Here is a 20496-nt window from a genome sequence, read left to right as displayed (position 1 = left end):
GTCATTCCATAGAGACAGAATGACACCATTAATTTAAAAGAAACTGCTACTGATTTGCAAAAAACAGGTTAATTACTGGAAGGGCAAGGCTGTGTACTCCCTTTTAATTAAGTACACTCTGGATATTATTAAGAAATGCAAATAGTCCTGTAAAATGGGGGGTGGGGGGTGGGGGACAGAGCTCTATTATTTTCATCTACTTTAAACACGATTTTAAGTGCTTAGTGACATACAACTGCAAAATTCAGCTTGGAGATTGGCACTGGAATTTATATAACCACATATAGGTGCCTAGGTGCAAAAAAATACACACCCTTTATAGCTGGTAAGGATCTGGCTGGTACAGCCTAAACAGATTTCTATCTCACTCCAAAGTGGAGACCTGCACTGGAGCAGCTGAGCACCTCTAGGTTCTATACTTGGCCCTGACTCTGTTTTCACTGATGGCAATGGAAGACCAGGCATCTTAAACTGTGAGCTAAATGGCACTTAAAACATCCTTGTTCTGGGTTTTAAGGCCAACCATCTATGATACTGTGGGGTGTGAGTGAACCTTTTTTCTAACTTCAGCCCCAGATCAGGAATTTTCTTTAAATACAAGAATTCAAAATACGTTAATATTAGAGGGAATGAGACTTTTTTCCCCACTAAATTCTGGTCCAGATGATGCATTTTCACTTTTTAAATGAGCTTTAATGAGCATCTGGAGGCAGGTTTCTTATAAAATTCATTAACTGTTTTAGTTCTGCTTTTGTTCTAAATGCTGTAAATTATTTTGACAGAACAACTTAATGCCGTTGTGTATTCAGGAGCTTTCACTTCAACTTGGTGTGCAATGGCAATGTTTTGCATTTTATTTCAGGTTTTGGATGAAATGCAAGGCACCTTCACAAGCTACAGCAGTTTCATTGTGTGCTTTTGTATATACATAAAATACAAAATATTTATTGTCAGTGGAGGTCTAGTGAAAATATACAGAATTGCAATGAATTCCATACAAGATATGCATACAAATACTAGAAGAATTCTTCGACAAGAACTTCACTGTTTAGAAACAAATAAAAATAAGATTGTCATCCAGAGGATGATAACTACTAGTAATGAAGAAAGTGTTTCTTTAAGATTAGGCTGTACATGTGATGAAGTAGGAGCACTTTGTATCTTATAGGTGATTGCATGTTTCTGTTTGTACTGTGTGTAGCACTTCCGATGCATGAATTGGTTGGCATAACAAACTATTTTGATATAAACATGCACATTTGAAATCAATGTTTATCATTTTTAATTAAGATGGGCATTATTTCCTATAGTTAGAAACCAATTTTTATTGTCAACTTATGAATAATAAAGCTAGACTTTAATTTGTTTTTCAAGGCTGAGGAATCATTTTGCAAAACACAAATTACTTTGGCATAGCTATCAGGAGAGAATGAGGCAGCAGTGGAGCTGATTATGGAATGTCCTGTGGTATAATCGTCTAATATACAATACACGTTACCTTATGTTCACTTTTTGAAAGCAATTTTGTTGAATTCTTATCAACCTAGCAGTCAGTCCACTGCAAATCTTGCACTAGTAGTCTCTAGTTAAACCTGCGTACTGTGTTCAGTATTCTTCCATGTTGCTTACAGTTGAAACATAGTAACAACTAGGAGGACTAAAGAGAGCATTCTGTATACTCTGCAAGGAAGAAGTTACCCTCCTGTAACTACTTTCTACTTTTCCTCTGTCCTCTATGTGGTTGCGATGCTCCCTGTGATGATTTGCCTAATGCAGAAAATCTACTCATTGCATATAAGCTATATTGAAATACATCTGTTTTCTCATAATAAGAATTAGGGCAAAAAGTAAATATTAAATGAAGCCTGTCATGAAATTAAATGAAAAAAAAAAAAAACAAAACAAACAAAACAACCTACATAGACAAAATTCATCTTATTCTATTTTGCTCAATTGACTCTTTGTAATGATTCTGTGGAAGGAAATTTCACTTTAATCCAATGGAAATTTAGTTAATGGGTTTAGATGGAAAGTTAATTAAGTATGTGGTTTCATATTCACCATATTCAGTGTTTCTGTTTGTGTAAAGAGAAAGCCAGGAAGAACTTAGATACCACCCTTTCTGGCTTAAGTGAAGTTATACACTTAAAAAAGTTTGTTTTTTAATTATTTTAGTGCTGTTTCCAGGATTTCTCTGTCATCTCAACAGAATTTCATAAGCCTACAGTGAATTGTACTGCATGTATGCTAGGCATTATACAGAAAGAAGCAGTTCTGCCTAAGTCACATTTACACAAGACAAATGAATGGGAAAAGCAGAATTCAAGTAACAGAAACAGAAATCTCAGAGTTATCCTGTAAGTCAGCATCAGCACCAGGAAGTGAAAAGATCTTGTGATTCTCACTGTAATATCCTGGGGTTTAGATCACAAAATCTTTATGATTCTTAATAAAATGAAAAATTTAATTAAAGAATCACCTTGAAGGCTTCCATTTGATTTGCAATCCATCTATTTTTTATTCTTAATGCAGCAGCTGGTTGTTCCACAAGAACAAAGTATCTATGCCCCTTTGGTCAACTCAGAGCATCTGGGAACAGAAAAAAAATACTCCATGCTTGTCCACTGGATTTCAGTATTAATGAGTGTTCAGTGTGCTTTTCCCAGGATACATTTTCTCAAGAAAAATCAGATGATTATTTGCTATGCAGCCCAATGCTGCTACTTGAAAAAAAAATGAAAATCTCAGCTGTCGTAACACAGCACAAGTTTGCACATGGAGACAGACCTGCAATATCTGCTATAAATTCAGGGAACTCTTTTGCCAGGTATTATCTCTTTTAGAAACTGTAAATTTCAGGAAGGACTTGTTATTATGTAAAAAAAAAAAAAACAAAAAAAAAACAAACAAACAAAAAAAAACCCAAACAAACAAAAAACCAAACCCCCAAACCAAAACCTTAACATTTCAGTAAGACTATTAAATTTGCTTCCATTTGTTTTTCACTTAGCTGGGTTAGTAGAATACTCTTGCCCTAAGCTATCTAATCTAACTATTGAGAGGAAAAGCTGCTGCTCTTCCTTTTCCTTCTTCTTTGCTTTTGAAACTATAGAAATTAAAGGGGAACCTAATTATAATTAAACAATTAAGTAATTTTCTTTCTGCACTGAAGTTATTAAATTCTTGGTTCTACTTCTTTTCTGCAACATATTTTGTCCCTTTCTTGCTTATTTATTGGTTTGAGAAGGCCATAGCTTTGGTTCTGATGTTATGGGCCCGATCCAAATACCAATTAAAGTGATTGAGACTCTACTTTTTCTCCAGTTAGTACTGGATTATAGTTTAATAGCCCAGTGGTGAATTAGAAAACTAATTACTTTTATTAAGAAGCTTAATTCAATTAAAGGACCCTTTCCAAGAACTTAATCTCAATTGACAGCTCATTGTGCCATTAAAAAGCAATACAGGACTACAGTATCAGCAAACTGAAACGTTGCTTCCTTGCAAATGATTTTACAGTTTGTGCTAATGATCTAGCTCTTCTTTTGTGAATTATGCAACTTTTTGAAAAAAAATTAATCTATTAAATCAGTTCAGCTGGGAAAATTGGAATGCTTCTAACTGCAGCATCACTTACCATTATTGTTCCATAGCCTTGACAATTATTCTGAATGCCTTTTAGTAAGAAGGCTTTTTTTTTTTTTTTTCCTTAATAATTAATATTAAATACTATTCAGGTGCACAATTTGTGTGCAGATGCAATATCTATGATTTTGAAGAATTACTATAGTTTACAGCTTCTCAGCACCATTTACCTCAGGATAAGTAACATCTTACTGTCTGCTTCTTGAAGACTGTGTATATCACTTTTTCAGTTGATTTTCTGCACTAGTATCTGCTGTCAAATATTACTAAAATTGCATAACTTCCTTATGGGCCTTATAGATATTTAAAACAAAGTATATACCAAACTCATTGCGATATTTTTTTTATAGCTGAGATGTGATTATTAAGGTCTTTTTTTTTTTTTTTTTTTAATGTGATTATTAAGGTCTTTCTTAATAATCACATCCCAGATTCCAGGCTGATTGAGCATTCTAACTTGGGTAATTTCTCCATGTTCTTATATTTCAAAATATATATTACAAAGTTCTCCTTAATTTACATCTCATTAAAAAACTTTAATTTTCTCTGGGTTTTTTTTTTTTTTTCAGGATATTCTTCTATTTCTTTTTTGTCATTATGCAGTTTGTTAAGCATGTGGAAAATTAATAGGAGGCATTTCATCCAGTTGCATCCCTCAGCTTTTCTTCTGACCTCTTTATTTAAGGTCATCTTTCATTACTCTTTGAATATTGCTCATTGGCTTAATTTTTTTTTTTTCCTAAAGATGAGATTAAAGTACGCTTCTATAATTCTAAGTAACAAAGGTCTCTCCATTTTCATGTATCTAGGACCTCATCTGTAGCCCCTAACCCCATCAACTTTCTTCATGAGTGTTCAGCAAAATGGATTAAGTCTTCCCAATGTATCGTGAATAGTGTAACTTGATAGCTGATACTAATTTATTAAATTTCTGGCACCTAGTTAAAAACTTCAAAATAGTGTGACATGAGGTATTTAAAAATTATAACTGAGGTATCTTTATTTGCTGTGGTTTTCAGTCAAATCAAAGCTCAACATTTGTCCTAAATATAAGACACTTTTTCTTTAAGAATGGGTGAAGCAACTATTACATACTTTCTCTTCAGATAAAATTTTCAAATTTGGCTATTGTGGGAATAGATGGGTCCCTCAGGCAGAGAAAGTAGCTCAGTTTTTAAGAAGTAGCTTTGAGCAGTTAATGGTTGTCATTGCATATTAAAATGATTTTGCTGCAACATTTCTATTTAAAATGGAAATGTGTCATTGCATGGGCAGCTTTGCCACAAGTGGTATCTTGAAAAACACGGAAGGATCTGTGAATCTCTGGAAGGGCTGCAGTGTAACACTACCTCACTGAATCCTTACAGGGATAGAGTGCTTGTACAGCATCAGTCTCATAAATTCTCTCCTCTCCATTTCCAAGTGCTTCATGCCAGATGATATCTCTCTAGTACTTCCAGTCTTGAACAGACCTTGCACTGCTCTGTGTAAATAGGAGTCCTTATTCTTTTATGGAAATAACCTAAATTCTCCCTGCTTCCCACTGTGTGCATGGGTGCATGTGGGTCAGCTGAACAGATAACTGCTTTGCTCATGCTGAAATCTTTCTCCCAGTCAAGACAATTGAATGTCTCTCATCTGCTTAGTCATTGCCTTTCATAAAATTTATCAGAATTTATCATTCCTGGGATTTCTGCTCTTCCAACAGGAAGCAGGAAACCTGATCCTGGCTTAAGACAAGCTAAACCAAAACACTCCCTAGTCATGAAGTTATTAGATCATATGTTGGCTTCTGAAGAGTTTTACATGAGGAATACAGTTTTCTAATTTGTATTTAATTTAAGAGAGGACTTCCAGCTTCAATTCATTAGTTTTTCTTGGAAATGTATACCACACTGCACTACTTAATGCTATACATTGCTCTTGAATATTTTTTTTTTTTTTAATTATGATACATTGAGACAATCATAGCCTACTTCCTGGTCTTCCCAGGAGTCCTACCTCATTTATTTCTCTATACCTAGCTAGAGTATTAACTTTGTAATTCCTGCTTTCTGATTTCTGTACTTGCTACTTGTATCACTGCTAAATTCTCTGTTGTGCATGAATGTTTATGCACAGTTTAGATTGTAATACATTGATTTTGACAACTTGCAATAACTTAATAACACCTAGATTTGAGAAATAGCTACATTTATTTTGCCCTCCTAATCCGGTCCTGACGGAGCACCTCTGTTCACAACATTTAAATTCCAAAGACTTCAGATAACCCTTGCTGTGTTCACCTTGCAACACACACAGAAGCTACAAGGTAAACCAGCAAGCCTCTACTGCAGGCCCACAAAAGTGCTTTTTGTACTTAACCTTCCTTCTCTGCCTTTTCAGTGTATTCTGCACTTCTTGTAGGATGAAGTCCCTGGTGAGGAACTCACCTGACTCTTTCCATCTCTACCAGTGGCTTCTAGTAGGTGGAACAGGAAGGACAGTGTAGAGTGGCCAAGAGTATTAAAGGCAACGTTGCCCTTCTTATAGACAAAGTTCATTACTATGTTGAGTCTGAAATTAGTTGAGTTCCAAAGAGAGACTGCAACAGAGAGAGATATACAAATATAAAACAACTGCTTCAGTGTCATCAAGGAAAACGGTACAAAGAAGCATGGATTTATTCATAACAATACTTCACTTAAGTTCAGCATTTCCACTAAATAAAATGGGGATTAATTAATAAGATGCTGTTATATGCCTTAGTCTTTCTAACATTAAAAACAGCTCCTCAAATAATGAATTTTGCATTAAATGTTCTGTCATCTGTGTTAAAAGGAAACTGAAAGTTGTTTTTAAAAGCACAGTACCATTTGAATAAGACCTGAGTTTACACTCACCTCTAAAAAGAACTCTTTTGCCTTTAAGATGACCATCACAGAATCAGGAAAAGAGAAAAAAAAAAAAAAAAAGGGGCGGGGGGGTGGTGGAAGTTGGACTTTGCAATTGCAAGCCAAGAAGAGAAGACCCTATCTGTATCTTGTCCCAGGGCCAAATACATCATAGCAGCTCTGCTGGCTGCAGCACTATTTGGAATTGCCAGGAAGGATGATATCCCCCTTTCATCTCCACCAGGCCTACCTTCCTCAATACCTATGTCAGGTGATGCCTCCTACAGAAGGATCACGGGCCAATCAGTAAAGAGTAAAAGTGGTGGATAAGGTCTGAAATTCCTACTCACAAGTGCTAGAACACTGCACCAATAACTGTATGCAGGTGGATGACTGTTCATACATATGCAAATGTAGTGTCAAGTATTGAGTTTCCAGATAATAAGTCTGAATATATGACTGATAGAAATGAGCAAAATTTTCAGCATCAGGACTGTTTTTTGTGTTCTGAGATGGGCTGTGAATGTTTATTCATATTAGCAGACAGGCAGCAGTAATTCCATTCAAGACAGAGACTAGTCATGAAAATAACGGCTCATCAAAGTGTTTGTTATACACTGAAACAGACTCAGCATTGCAAAGACATTAAAACTAAAATATAATAAAAAAAAACCTGCTTAAGTAATTACAGAAAATGGAGGAAGCATTAAATTAGTTGGTATGCCCAAAATCTGAGTATACAATAAATAGTTTAAAGAGTGTAATTAAGGTTTGCATTCAGGCAGTAGCAAGTGCATGTATTGTATTTATTGTTTGTTTACCTGATTATGGTTTATTTTAGCTTTCAGAAGCAAACATTTCCTTTGCCAAATAGCTGTAAGGTTGGAGCTGATATAAGATACACAGTCCCATGGACTAGTTTATGTCGGAGACCAAACCAGCTTTGATATTCCTTTGTGCTAGCCACTGTATAACCATTCACATCAGAAAAAGTCATGCTGCAGATAATTTCAGTCTAGAGAAGTAAAACATATATAAGAGGGTAGAAGGCTTGCTCCAAAAATAGTGTAAATGATTGATTAGATGATCTAGGCAAACATTTAGATTCTAATTTCAAGTACATGGTTCTTGCATCTTACTGCTTAATGCTAAATTCAGTACATCTCTTGTTCTTTAAAACTTTTTAGAAACCTAGAGCTGCACATAGTCACACATCCAAAATGGTACTAGTCTTCACAGCTGAGACATCATGACAGTTCATGCAAAAGCTGAATGAGAGCCAAAAGCAGATTTATACCACAGTCTTTTAAACAGTTTTATCTGATAGACATTTCAGAGCATATCCAACAGGTATTCATATCATCTTCAAAAGCATCACCATTTCTTTTTAAGACTTGTCAAAAGAATGAGAAAGTGACAACACAAAATTTAAAAGAACTTGTTTCAAACCTCTTTTGGAGGGGTTCAGAGCCTCTGCATCCCTTACGCCAGAATGTTAACATTTAGTCTGGTCTTCATGGGATTTGTCTGTCACTTCTTTTGAGTTAAAGAACAGAAATGTTATTGTATGAAAATAGAGTTGAAAACATGGCATTATAGATCCTGGTGGAAAAGCATCCAGGACCCTTGAAGAAACAGAAAACAGAATCAAGTTTTTTGACCTTCTGGAGGAATATCAGTACGGTACCATTCCTGAGGGTTTTCGTCTAACTCATTGTCCTGGGTTCAGCAGTAGCAGTTATTTTTCTCCTTCTTAGGAGCTAGTGCAGTGCTATGTTTTGCTTTTTTGGCCTGGGAACAGTGCTGATAACACCGATGTTTTTAGTTGCTGATCAAATGTTTGGTCTGGCCAAGGACTTTCTGAGCCTCATGCTCTGCCAGGGAGGAGGGGAGGCCCGGAGGAAGCAGAGACAGGACACCTGACCCAAACTAGCCAAAGAGGTATTCCATACCACAGCACGTCATGCCTAGGATGTAACGGAGAGTTACCCAGAAGGGCTGGGACTGCAGGGTTGGAGGAGGTATCAGTCGGTGCTCTGCTGGGGGGAGTGGGGCGAGTTATTGGTCGGCTGGTGTTGAGGTGTTGTATTCTTTCCTCTTGTTATTTCTTTTATCATTATTATTATTGGTGGCAGCAGTAGTGATTTGTGTTACACCTTAGTTACTAAACTGTTCTTATCTCAACCCGTGGGAGTTGCATTCTTTTCAATTCTCCCCTCCGTCCCTCCAGGAGCAGGGGGAGGGCAAGAAGGCGGGGAGTGAGTGAACGAGGTTTGTGGTTGGGTTTAAAACATGACACTCATCTTTTCTATGTTGGTTGCCAATTACAGGCAGTGAAGGTAATTAATTATCTTCCTGTGAGGTGATTTGCCAGTTTCCATCCCTTCAGAAAGAGGAATCTGAACAGTGATACTCATATGATATACTTCATATATGACATATCATATGCAATCTTGGGCAACCTGCTCTTGGTGATGTTGATTGAGCCAAAAAGGTTGGACCAGAAGACTGCCAGAGAACCCTGCCAAAACTCAACCATTTTGAGATTCTGCTAATTTTTTTGGCACATTACATCTTTGCCCTCTGAGTATATTTCTGAGTGAATGCAATTAATTCCACTGTGGTTTGTACAGACCCTGAGGCCCTCAGTGACATGGTTTAGTGGTGGTCCTGGCAGTCCTGGGGTAATGGTTGGACCTGATGATCTTAAAGGTCTTTTATAACCTCGTTGATTCTATGATTCTGTATATTTGTTATGGGAATGCGTGAAACATGGATATTATATTTAGTCTCTCAAAGGGAATATGAAATCAAATGTCCCACTGGAAGCCTAGGCATTGATCTATTAAGTACTAATAAAAATAAGGACGTTGTGGACATCTTTAAAAGTAGAACCTCACTTACTCAGGGGAAAAAAAAATCCTGGTTGAATAGTTGAGGTTTTCAATGTTAAGGGAGGATTTTAAAAACTGCAGTCTTAAGTCACAGAGCTAGTTTTATGTGCACAGATCCTCGATGTCAAAGTCGAGCAACAGACCAACAGCAGAACTGGAGTATACAATACAACTATCTAAGCATGCCACTAAGTGCTTTACTCACAGGATCCTGCTGCTCTCAAAAACCACTTCCTTTATTTTAATCTTATTTATATGGTGTAAATCTAGAATAAACTATGTTGGCAGCTATGACAGTGAAAGTCAAACAGAACTTGGCTTTTAAATAGCATGTCCTGATAAACAAAATACAAGGACAAATGATGTACTGATAAATTTCTATATTTTTCCCTGGAATCTGTATGGGAATCTGTTACCAAAGAAGTGAGTGGAATATGGTTTTTGTTGCATAATTTCAATTGCATGCAGAAAACATATTAAAAACCATGAGTATTGCAGTGATAGTAGAATTATTAAAAAATAAAAAGTTTTCTATTAACTTTTAAGAAAAGTTAATAAAAATATATATAAAAAAAGAGTTAAAGTATCTGCAAAGTAACACTGATGTGTATATTGCATATAAATGTGAAGATGCCAGTGGACACAGATAGTCGTGCAAGGTACATCAAAGAAAAAGGTATGCTTCTTTAGGGATCTACTCTGTTTTAGATGTAGTAAAATATCCTTTATTACATTATTATAAATGTTGTTCAACTCATTTAAATAGATCCCTGACTAGTCAGGAAAACACAACTTCAAAAGGAGAAGTAAATGTTCATAAATTCCACCAGTAGCTGTATAGGAATCTGAGATTTGAGGGCTACAAATAGAGCAAGTGCTAGCTAGCCACTATTTGCCTCTATTGATTTCACTTATTTCTCTAATTTTCTTGAATCCACTAAAAGTTCATTTTTGAAGCCTGCTGATGGCTTCCTTGTTATTAACTTAAATAAAAAAAATCTCTTTACCTTTTTTCATTGTTGAGCCCACCTCTAATTTTTGCTGATACATACCATCTTTGGAGACATATTCTTTGTCTTTATTCCATCAGCCCTCTGGAAAAACTTTATTTTAAAGTAATTTAATATAATAAGTTATTTCTTCTTCTCTACTATTTATTTTCTTTCAATTTCCTTTTACAGATGTATCTTCCTAACTATTTCTAATATATCTCAGCTTTCTATATTTGAACCTTCTATCCTGCTTTTAAGATCTATTCACTTTCAGTTATAATAATATACATACCTGTTGAATATGTAGTGTAGTAGTACCCAGACACTTAAGTCTTGATGCTGACTGTGTTAATTATCTGCAGTCAGGTTTACTAAAGTTGGTGTAGTTTGATATATATCTCTGGCTTACTAATATATTTATGTTTTGTTCTTCCAAATATTTTTTCTGCTGAGCACATTTAATGAAAATGAAAATGAAGTAGGTCTAATTAGTTAGTTAGTTTTAATTAGTTAAGAAATGCAAGTTTTGAATTCTTTTAGTTCACTTGATTGTTTCATGACAAGCTACACTCAAATATCATGAGTGACAAGCAGGTTTTAATTTAAAATTGTGTAGTATTTAATTTCAGCTGTACTTCAAAATAATTTCTTACAATTCTATATTTTTCTGACATTCACTTTTTACAGTGTTTTTTCAAGCCAAGGAAAATTGTAATACAATTCACTCTCTCTGTTTCTTTTCCTCTCTGCTCTTTAACTGGTGCTACACCAATAAGGAAAACGTTACCATTAAACCATGCTTAATAATAACCTGTAAAGGTTCTACACTGCCTCTGTAGTGGGTATACATTCTGTTCTATGCTACCTCTTTCAACTCACAAATCAAGGAAAAAGTAGCTGTTCTCACTTCTGTTTTTTTCCGCTCATCAGACATAGTGTCGGGAGATGTTTCTTACAAATTTCTTATGTGTATTTATTTTTTTAAACATGACATCCTACTGTTGCCCTTTCATTAATCTACCTGCAGGAAGCATATACGCAGTCATGATGTTAAATATAAGTGCCATAAGCAAAGCAAAATTTAGAAGAAATTTGGGAAACAGAGGAAGAAAGACAACAAACCCAAGAATCCATCAATATGACTTTCATTTTGTATTTTAGTAACAGAAATGATCTCTGTGCACAATGCATACAGTGAACTAAAAAAAGCATCTAAATTTAATAATTTTGTCCATTTTTTTTTTTACTGATTACCACTGACTAGAGAATATGTAACTTTGATTACTGTTGAACAAAGTTTAAAACAAAAAGTCTTCATATAAAAAATTACATCGAAAGTTGAATGTTAAATAGTGATTCTGCAGTATGTGTTAAGATTCAACAAATGTTTAAGGACATATCATATCTTTTCACAGAGTTGAGACAGTTCAGTAAACATACAGATGGTAATTAACGTGTTAAACCCATCTTTTTAAATATAAAGCTTATTCGAGATATTTCATATAAATATATTTTTTAATGTCTGCCAGCCATATGCTTTTTTATATCCTACATATATATATAGTGAAATGTAGTGAAAAAAAAATGCATGTTACTGTTATAATACTATGTCAAGAAATACATGGCAAATGCATTTTGCCCCTTACCTCCAGCCTCAGTCAAGTACTAAAGAATTTGTACATAGCATTTCAGAAAAAGTGAGCTATCAGACCTCTGCTTCTCAGGTAACCTTTAACTAAATAGTGTCTTTTCAGAGTGAACAAACATTTCTCATTTAGCATAACTAGGGGCTCATTCCTCCATCCAGCTGAAATCAGCAGTACCTTGCATGTAGATTTTATTAGCTTGTCAACCCATTGCCTGCTGATATCTCTGAAGATCCTCCCACTGAATAAGAAGGTTTGTCTGAGATCCATCTTTGAAATAGGAATGATAGAGGGGAAAAAAATGCATGTGTAGATGGAAAGTAGAGCTGAGAGCAAGCTGTATAGAAAAAACAAACCAGTTTTAAATTCACTGTAAGGTACTCTACTGCATTTGTCTTTGCTTCTTACATACTTCTCATTCTTTCCCTTAGAGTACTAGAGATAATATTATAAAACCAGGTTGCAGACAAATGCATTAGTAAATTGAGCATTGTTACACTTGTATGATACTCTGTATAATCACTGGCTCATCTAGGCTTGTCCAGACTGGCAAAGGGAAGAGTTTGGGAATACCTAACTGTAGCCTGCCAATACCCATGAGGAGTCTGTCAAGAAGACAGAGACGTGATCTTCATAGTTATGTATGGTGGTGTCCTGGTTTGAGCAGCAGCAGTCAGTTTTCTCCTTCTTAGGAGCTAGTACAGTGCTGTGTTTTGATCTTTTGGCCTTGGAACAGTGGTGATAACGCCGATGTTTTCAGTTGCTGCTCGAATGTTTGGTGTGGCCAAGGACTTTCTGAGCCTCATGCTCTGCCAGGGAGGAGGGGAGGCCGGGAGGGAGCAGAGACAGGGCACCTGACCCAAACTGACCAAAGAGGTATTCCATACCACAGCACGTCATGCCCAGGATGTAACTTGGAGTGACCCGGAAGGGTTGGGACTGCAGGGTTGGAGGAGGTATCGGTCGGTGCTCGGCTGGGGGGAGTGGGGCGAGTTATTGGTCGGCTGGTGTTAAGGTGTTGTATTCTTTCCTCTTGTTATTTCCTTTAGCATTATTATCATTGGTGGTAGCAGTAGTGATTTGTGTTATACCTTAGTTACTAAACTGTTCTTATCTCAACCCGTGGGAGTTGCATTCTTTTTGATTCTCCTCTCCGTCCCTCCAGAAGCCGGGGGAGGGCAAGAAAGGGGGGGAGTGAGTGGACGAGGTTTGTGGTTGGGTTCAAACCACGACAGTTCTTTTTGGCGCCCAACGTGGGGCACGAAGGGTTGAGATAACGACGGAGATGATCAGATTAATAGTCGTCACAGTGCTGATTTATTGGCTCTCAAAGTTGTTTCTCTTGCTCTCAGCGCTTCAGAATGTAGTACATTACATAGAGCCGGTATTCCCTGTGTTCGTGTTTATCAAGTGTGGGGCTTGGGCTAAGGTTTTTGTTTCACTGTACTTTATGGCAATGGCTTGTAATACGGGTGGGCTCCAGCAGCAGGGAGAGATGGACGTGGCCGTGGACTTGTACCGGGCCGTCCCGCTGCTCTTCACCGTCCTGGCCCTTGTCCTCGCCTCCGTCTTCGTGAGGCTGCGGGGAGCCGAGGGGGAGCGGCCCCGGGAGCCGGCGGCGGCCGAAGCGGCCCGGGAGAGCGGCCCCGGGGACCAGGCGGCGGCGGGAGCGGGGCCCGAGCCCGGGAGGAAGGCGGCTGCCGAGCGGCGGGAGGAGGCAGCGAAGGAGCCGAGCCCCGCGGAGGAGCCGAGCCCAGCGGAGGAGCCGAGCCCAGCGGAGGAGCCGAGCCTCGTGGCAGCCGAGAGCGTCCCCCGGCAGCCGCCCGCCGAGCCGCAGGAGGATGCAGGAGCCCAGGCAGCATTTCCCAGCACGGCAGAGGAGGAAGAGCTGCACCCAGGGAAAGAGGAGCTGGTGGTGCGAGAGCCGGCAAGCACGGCAGCTGCACCAGCCCCAGGGACAAGCACAGCAGCGTCATTGGAGAGTTCTGAAGGGTTTGAATGGCCTGTGGGTACCCTTGGGACCTGCCTGCTGATTGTGATGGGGATCAGCATGTTGGCACACACACACAGTGTGTTCTACCCACGACCATTTTGTCTGATCTCAGAAGTTAAGCAGAGTCAGGTTTGCTTCTTGTTTGGGGTTAGACAACAATATGGGAGGAACAAGAGATCTTCCCCAAGGCTGGACAGCCATGAGTGGCAGTGTGTGTGGGACAGTATGAGCGAGTACCTGGTCCACTGGGCCCCTCCAGTGCTTTGGAAACATTGGAGATGGAAGGCAGCTGTATGGAGTCCCCAGCAACAAGCTGCAGAAACTGCTGAAGGGGACAGTGAATTATTTTGAACCTGGTGGGCCCATGGCACTTCAGGCCATCAGGGCAGAGATGCGACACAGAGATGGACTCATGATCGAGGGGTGGACTTAGCAATGGACACTATTGCCCAGGTTATTCACTAGTGTGAACACTGCACACAGCCTCTCCTGTTCGGAGAGACTGTTACAAGAGATGGAGCCTGACATCATGGACCAGATGGACTCAGCAGCTTTATAGGTCCATGCACTAAGAAATGATGTTTTTCTCTGTGTATATGTAGATGTATATATATATGTAAGAGTGATGGCATATTGAAGATGTGGGATCTGAGCATGACGTGAATGGTATGGAATAAGGGGTGGATAATGTCCTGGTTTGAGCAGCAGCAGTCAGTTTTCTCCTTCTTAGGAGCTAGTACAGTGCTGTGTTTTGATCTTTTGGCCTTGGAACAGTGGTGATAACGCCGATGTTTTCAGTTGCTGCTCGAATGTTTGGTGTGGCCAAGGACTTTCTGAGCCTCATGCTCTGCCAGGGAGGAGGGGAGGCCGGGAGGGAGCAGAGACAGGGCACCTGACCCAAACTGACCAAAGAGGTATTCCATACCACAGCACGTCATGCCCAGGATGTAACTTGGAGTGACCCGGAAGGGTTGGGACTGCAGGGTTGGAGGAGGTATCGGTCGGTGCTCGGCTGGGGGGAGTGGGGCGAGTTATTGGTCGGCTGGTGTTAAGGTGTTGTATTCTTTCCTCTTGTTATTTCCTTTAGCATTATTATCATTGGTGGTAGCAGTAGTGATTTGTGTTATACCTTAGTTACTAAACTGTTCTTATCTCAACCCGTGGGAGTTGCATTCTTTTTGATTCTCCTCTCCGTCCCTCCAGAAGCCGGGGGAGGGCAAGAAAGGGGGGGAGTGAGTGGACGAGGTTTGTGGTTGGGTTCAAACCACGACAGGTGGGAAGACAAAAGGTTATGGGACTAAGTTGAAATGAGAGGTTCAGACTAGATAGGACAGTCCAGCACTGGATCAGACTGCCCCAGAGATTATGCTGGTTTTGTTATTTAAGGGTTTCAAGATACAACTGAATAAAGCCCCTTGGTCTGGTCTCATATTTGATCCTTACTAGAGATGCCTTGAGAGCCTTTTCAGCCAGAATTATCCTATGATCCAGTATTCAAGGTGTGATCTCTAAAATACAGATTAAAGGGGGATAACACTCCTTAAGCTACTGGCTGTGCTCCTGTTCATACAGTCCAGGATGGTGTTGGCTTGCTTTGCTGCCAGGATTCACTGCAGGCTCGGGCTCAGCTTGCTGTGTGCCAGAATCTCCAGGGCTTTTTCAACAGATTTGCTCCACAGCCAGGCAGTGCCCAGTCCAGCCCCATCACTCCAGGGCTTTTTCTTCCTTGGTGCAGGGCTTTTGCATTTGTTCTTGTCAAATTTCATAAGGTTCCTGTCAGCCCATTGCTTTAGCACATCTAGATCACTCTGTGGGGCAGTCCTTCCCTTAAGCATGTCAACTAGTCCTCCCAGTTTGTGTGTCTGCAGACTTGAAGAACGTGTATTCCTTTGTGTCTCCCAGATGGAAGGACAGCTCCTTTATCCTTAAAGATGCGAGGATAGATCCCTGGGTAATGCCACTTGCAGTTGACATCTAGATAGAGTACAGCCTATTAACTACTACCCTCCGAGCCCAGCCATCCAACCAGTTACTCACCCCTCTAGCCTTCACCCATCCAGTCTGTAAAGTCCCAACTTGGACAGAAGAATGTTGTGGGAGAAAGCATAGAAAGCCTTGCAAAAGCCAACCTAAGTATCATCCACTGCTCTCCTCTCATCCATATGTTCAATCAGTTCACAGAAGACAGTCGGACTGATCAGGCTAGATTTACCCTTACTAAATTAATGATGATTGATCCCACTCACGCTGCTCTTCATGTGCCTCAAAATGTGTTCCAAGAGGACGCACCCAGGGTTCTCCTGGGGCAGAAGTGGGACTGGCAGATATGTAGCAGTGAGGAAACCAAGCAAATGTGCCTCCCATGTTGGTGCTAATCCAACAGATATTAATTTAAATGTTTTCAATATTATATCTTTATTGCAGTAATGAAAGAATATCTATGGTTTTGGTTAGAGTATCTGGTATACTGCATAACAAGCTCACAATGGTTCAGCTGTTGAACGTGATTTCCTCTGGTTTGCCAACAGTCCTTGATTTTCTCAAGTACAAATATTTGCTCTGTTGCATATTTTGCTTTAGCGACTGTAGATTTTTTTTAATGTATATACTGAATATCAGTACAGATATTCACAGAATGTGAGAGCAGATGTGCAAACGTCTCTAGGTATTTCTTAAGATTTGTTTCCCTCTTGAACTGTGCAAATACCTATCCTCCTCTATGTATCAAGTTTACATACTATTCTATGCTATATCCTTATCAGTACAATAATTAACATGAAGTGATGCAAGCATGATCTATGAAAGATCTTATTTCTAACAAAAAAGGCTTGCTTCCTCCTTGGATCCCTATTAGTGACTGCCTGTGAATCTGGTATTCCTGGGAGGGAGCAGTATAGTCCTACTGTATATTGACATTTCTTGATGAAAATACACAAAGTATAGAATTACTGTTTGAAAAAGTTTTTTCACTATATTCCATTTCCTTCACAAAAACCTTCATAAAGCATAAGAATGGTCTAAGATTAATTAAGTTTTGACAAGATTATTTTTTTTTCTTTAACAAATTTGGTGAACTATAATTGCTTCTGATAATCATACATTCTGAAACAGATGTTCTTTATATACAGCTTGCTGTTATCTCAGCTGAATTCTTATGGAGTTAGATTGGTTTTCAATAGTTTGCACCTGTGACTTTGTACAGCCACATGGCCACTGAACTCAGATTTGTAAGACCAAACCCTGTTTCTCCAAAAGTACTGATACACAATAACTGCAGATGACTGATACACTCACAACTTCTTAGTAACATATAAAAAATACTGGAGATTGATAATTGTTCCTGCTGCTAAGGTTCTTGAATCTGGTGCTTTTTCTTTCACGAATTATATCAAAACTTAGGGCCCCAAGTTCATAATAAAAGCTTATTAAATGAGCAGTGCTTAGCAACAGTTTATTTAAATATCCAAACACAGATCTAAGGATACAGTATAATAAATTAAATATTTAAAATTCTGGCTGTGGATTCTAGACATCTGTTATTTTCTTTGCTGTGAGGGAGTGAGCTGTTAAGAGAAAAACTTTCTGAATATTTTAATCTGTTTATGGTAGGAGCTTGATTAAAGGAGGAGAGGACAGGAGCGTATATAGTTTGAGCAGTATCCTGCTTCTGGAAAAGGATGCAGCTTTGCACTGAAACCAGAACAAAGCTGCTTACATCAATGCTCTACTCCCAAACATTGCCTCAGAGCTCTAACTGAGAAAACTCTCAGCCATCAGCCATAATTCATCTATCCCTCATCCTTGACCTCTTTTCAAAACTTATACGTGCTACAACCATGTTTCTAAAACTAGACATGGGGATAGCAATCACCCTAAGTATTTTCCAGTGCAAAGAAAACATCTTAGTATCCCTTCAGTTTGACATCTTTTACATTGATCTTTCACAGCTCAGCTGTACTGAGTTAGCTTTGGCTTGTGTAAGGGCTGCTGCTTTTCTAAGACAAATTAAATGTTTAATGAAGGGGTTAATTTTCCACACTTGTGTCACAAGACCTCTAAATTTACCTTTGAAGTTTTAAAGCTACAAATGTCAATGGAAATGTTGTTCCACTGTCCACCTGAGCTTGCTGGACCTTTTCCATTTCAATAGGACCTGAAGTTGGGCACTGTTAGAACATGCAGCAGAAGAGAACAGTAAGCACCCAATTTAAGTGAGTATATAGAAATTATATGCAACATTAAAAAGTAATTGTAATTCTGAACATTATTTTACCTAGCAATTTTCACTTTAATATGACTTTATGTAACTGAGAGTGCTTGAAACCAATTTTAAAGGCAGCATGATAATTCAAAATCAGGCCTCTCTCACCAAACCACTATATCAAACATTTTATTGCTAGGCCTATAAAATTTTTGGTTTGTACTAGAATGATTTATCACAATTAAGTAACTACACACTGTACTTCAGTTTTGATCCATATTTAGTAACTTGAGGCTCAAATATACTCAGACTGAATTCCTTCCCTGGGAGAAAAAGAATCTCTTTAAATGAAGGTTTTAAAGGGAAAGCAATATATTAAACATGGGAGGCTAAAGCCAAATCTCATCACATGCTACTATGAAGCTGCTGTTTGGAAAGATATTTATAAAGTTGAGTAGTGGATCTGAACTTAAAGGCTACTACACCTCCTAGAACACATTGTTCCAAAGTTACAGAAAATATATTTCTTTTTGTGTTATGTGCATACTAAGAGAAATGAATGGATTTTTAGTAGACTGTGAACTTATTAAAGATCATCAAAACTATACCACAATGAAAATTTACTTGTGAATGCCTTTGTATCAGCTATTGTATGGTATAAATACATACTTATTGCATTATAGACATAAAATAACATTTTACTTGTAGGCTTGAAACTCATCTAAATAGTCAAACTCTGTTGTTAAACAAAAAGCTGGCATGTTAATGAGTTTTGGAAATGCGCTAATTCAAAACAGTTACATGTAGTTTAATGTGTTGTGTAAAAGCTGATTTACAGACACCATGTACCCTATAGTTTGAGGAAATCACTTATAGTACACTAAGTGAATTAAGGAATTCTCCCTTAAGAAACCAAAAATCTTTTTAAACAAAATCTGGTGAAGTTTTACATGGTTACTAAAGAGGATTCAAAAAATTTCTAGCACTTGTGTGTTATGTAAAAGTTAAACCCTTTAAATGTAGGTTTCAGAAAAGGAAGAATGGATGCAGTTCCAAAATAAAAAATCTCGGTATGGGTTTTTTTATTTTCATACTCTGGTGGTTTTATTATTATATAAAATTATTAGCAGTATGCTAAATTTCATCTGCATTGCCTGAAACACCATTCAAAGCTGAAGTCTTTTTAGTGTCATATACCAATCAAAGTGAATTTAGATAGGGATTGATGGTCATTGTAATTAACCAGACCATCAGGTTCCCATCTGATGCTCTGAGGCTCATCTGGGAATGGTACCCAAACTTTGGTGAAGACGGAAGTTTGGCAGTGTTTGCATTGCTTAGAAATCTGCCAGTGTTCCAGAGGGATTTCTTTTGGTCAACACAAATTGCCCTTAAGCACATTGGAGCCTGTCAGTGAAAGTTTGATCAGCTCCCTTGTTCTGTCTATAGCTAAAGAGGGAGGTACTGGTGTAAAGACATTAATTTTCATGCCATTGCTCCTCTGTGCCCTCTTTTTTCTTTTCCGAGCAAATCTGCAAATTCTTAACGGGCCCTAGCTCTGCTGTTGCTGACTACAGAGACATTCCCCAACACGTGCTGGAGGAGACCGGGGGGGGCGGACGGACAGAGCACCGTTTCCATCACTGAGTGCTCGCGAAGATCCCTCAGCAGGGACGGCCAAGCGGAGGCTGCCGAGCCGGGCACGGCGGGCTGCTGCCGGAGCAGCTGCTGTCCGCGGCGACGGCCCTGCCGGCGCACAGCGGAGAGGAAGCGGCCTCTCTCGAGCCGCGGTCCCGGCGGCGCAGTGCCCGCGCACCTGCGTGGGAGCCACGGCCACCGCGTGCCCTCGCTGCGCCGCGGCAGCGCGCTCAGCCAGGGCGGCAGGTAGGCAAGGGCGGGCGCCGCGCAGGTGCGCAGAGCGGGCCGCGCACGGCCCTTCCGTGCCCCCGCGGCTGCGCGGGCGCGGTCGCTGTCACAGTCCCGTTGCCTCGTAGCTAGCGAGAGGGTGACCGACAGCCCGGCGCAGTCACCGCCGGCGGGGAGACCGGGTAAACTTTGGGTAAGTGTTGCGCGGGTGCGGGGGCAGCGTCTCTCGGCGCCGTGGGCGGGTGGAGAAGGGGAAACCGCGCGGAGCGTTGCGCGGGTCTTGCCGCACTGCCACCCGAGCGCGGAGCGGGCAGGGGGCGGCTGAGTCAGCGGGCAACACGCGGGGAACGTGGTGCAGGACAACAGGTTCCGCAGCTGCCCGGGGT

General features: G+C 39.5%; 1 protein-coding gene across 9 annotated transcripts in view; it reads left to right on the top strand.

Moving 5' to 3' along the window:
- DGKB (diacylglycerol kinase beta) overlaps positions 1-20496 on the top strand; it is a 500304-nt gene that overhangs the window by 123227 nt on the left and 356581 nt on the right. The window contains exons 1-2 of one of the 9 annotated variants that reach the window (XM_065666242.1): positions 19989-20128; positions 20239-20303. The exons of 7 other annotated variants lie outside the window; for them this stretch is intronic. The gene's annotated coding sequence lies outside the window, so the exon portion shown is untranslated. Of the gene's footprint in view, positions 1-19988; positions 20129-20161; positions 20304-20496 lie in introns of those variants that run through there. One more of the 9 variants, XM_065666241.1, reaches the window with a different exon arrangement.

This window comes from Lathamus discolor, chromosome 2 (genome assembly GCF_037157495.1).
Source record: "Lathamus discolor isolate bLatDis1 chromosome 2, bLatDis1.hap1, whole genome shotgun sequence".
Lineage (NCBI taxonomy): Eukaryota > Metazoa > Chordata > Aves > Psittaciformes > Psittacidae > Lathamus > Lathamus discolor.
This window is presented reverse-complemented; position numbering and strand designations above follow the sequence as displayed.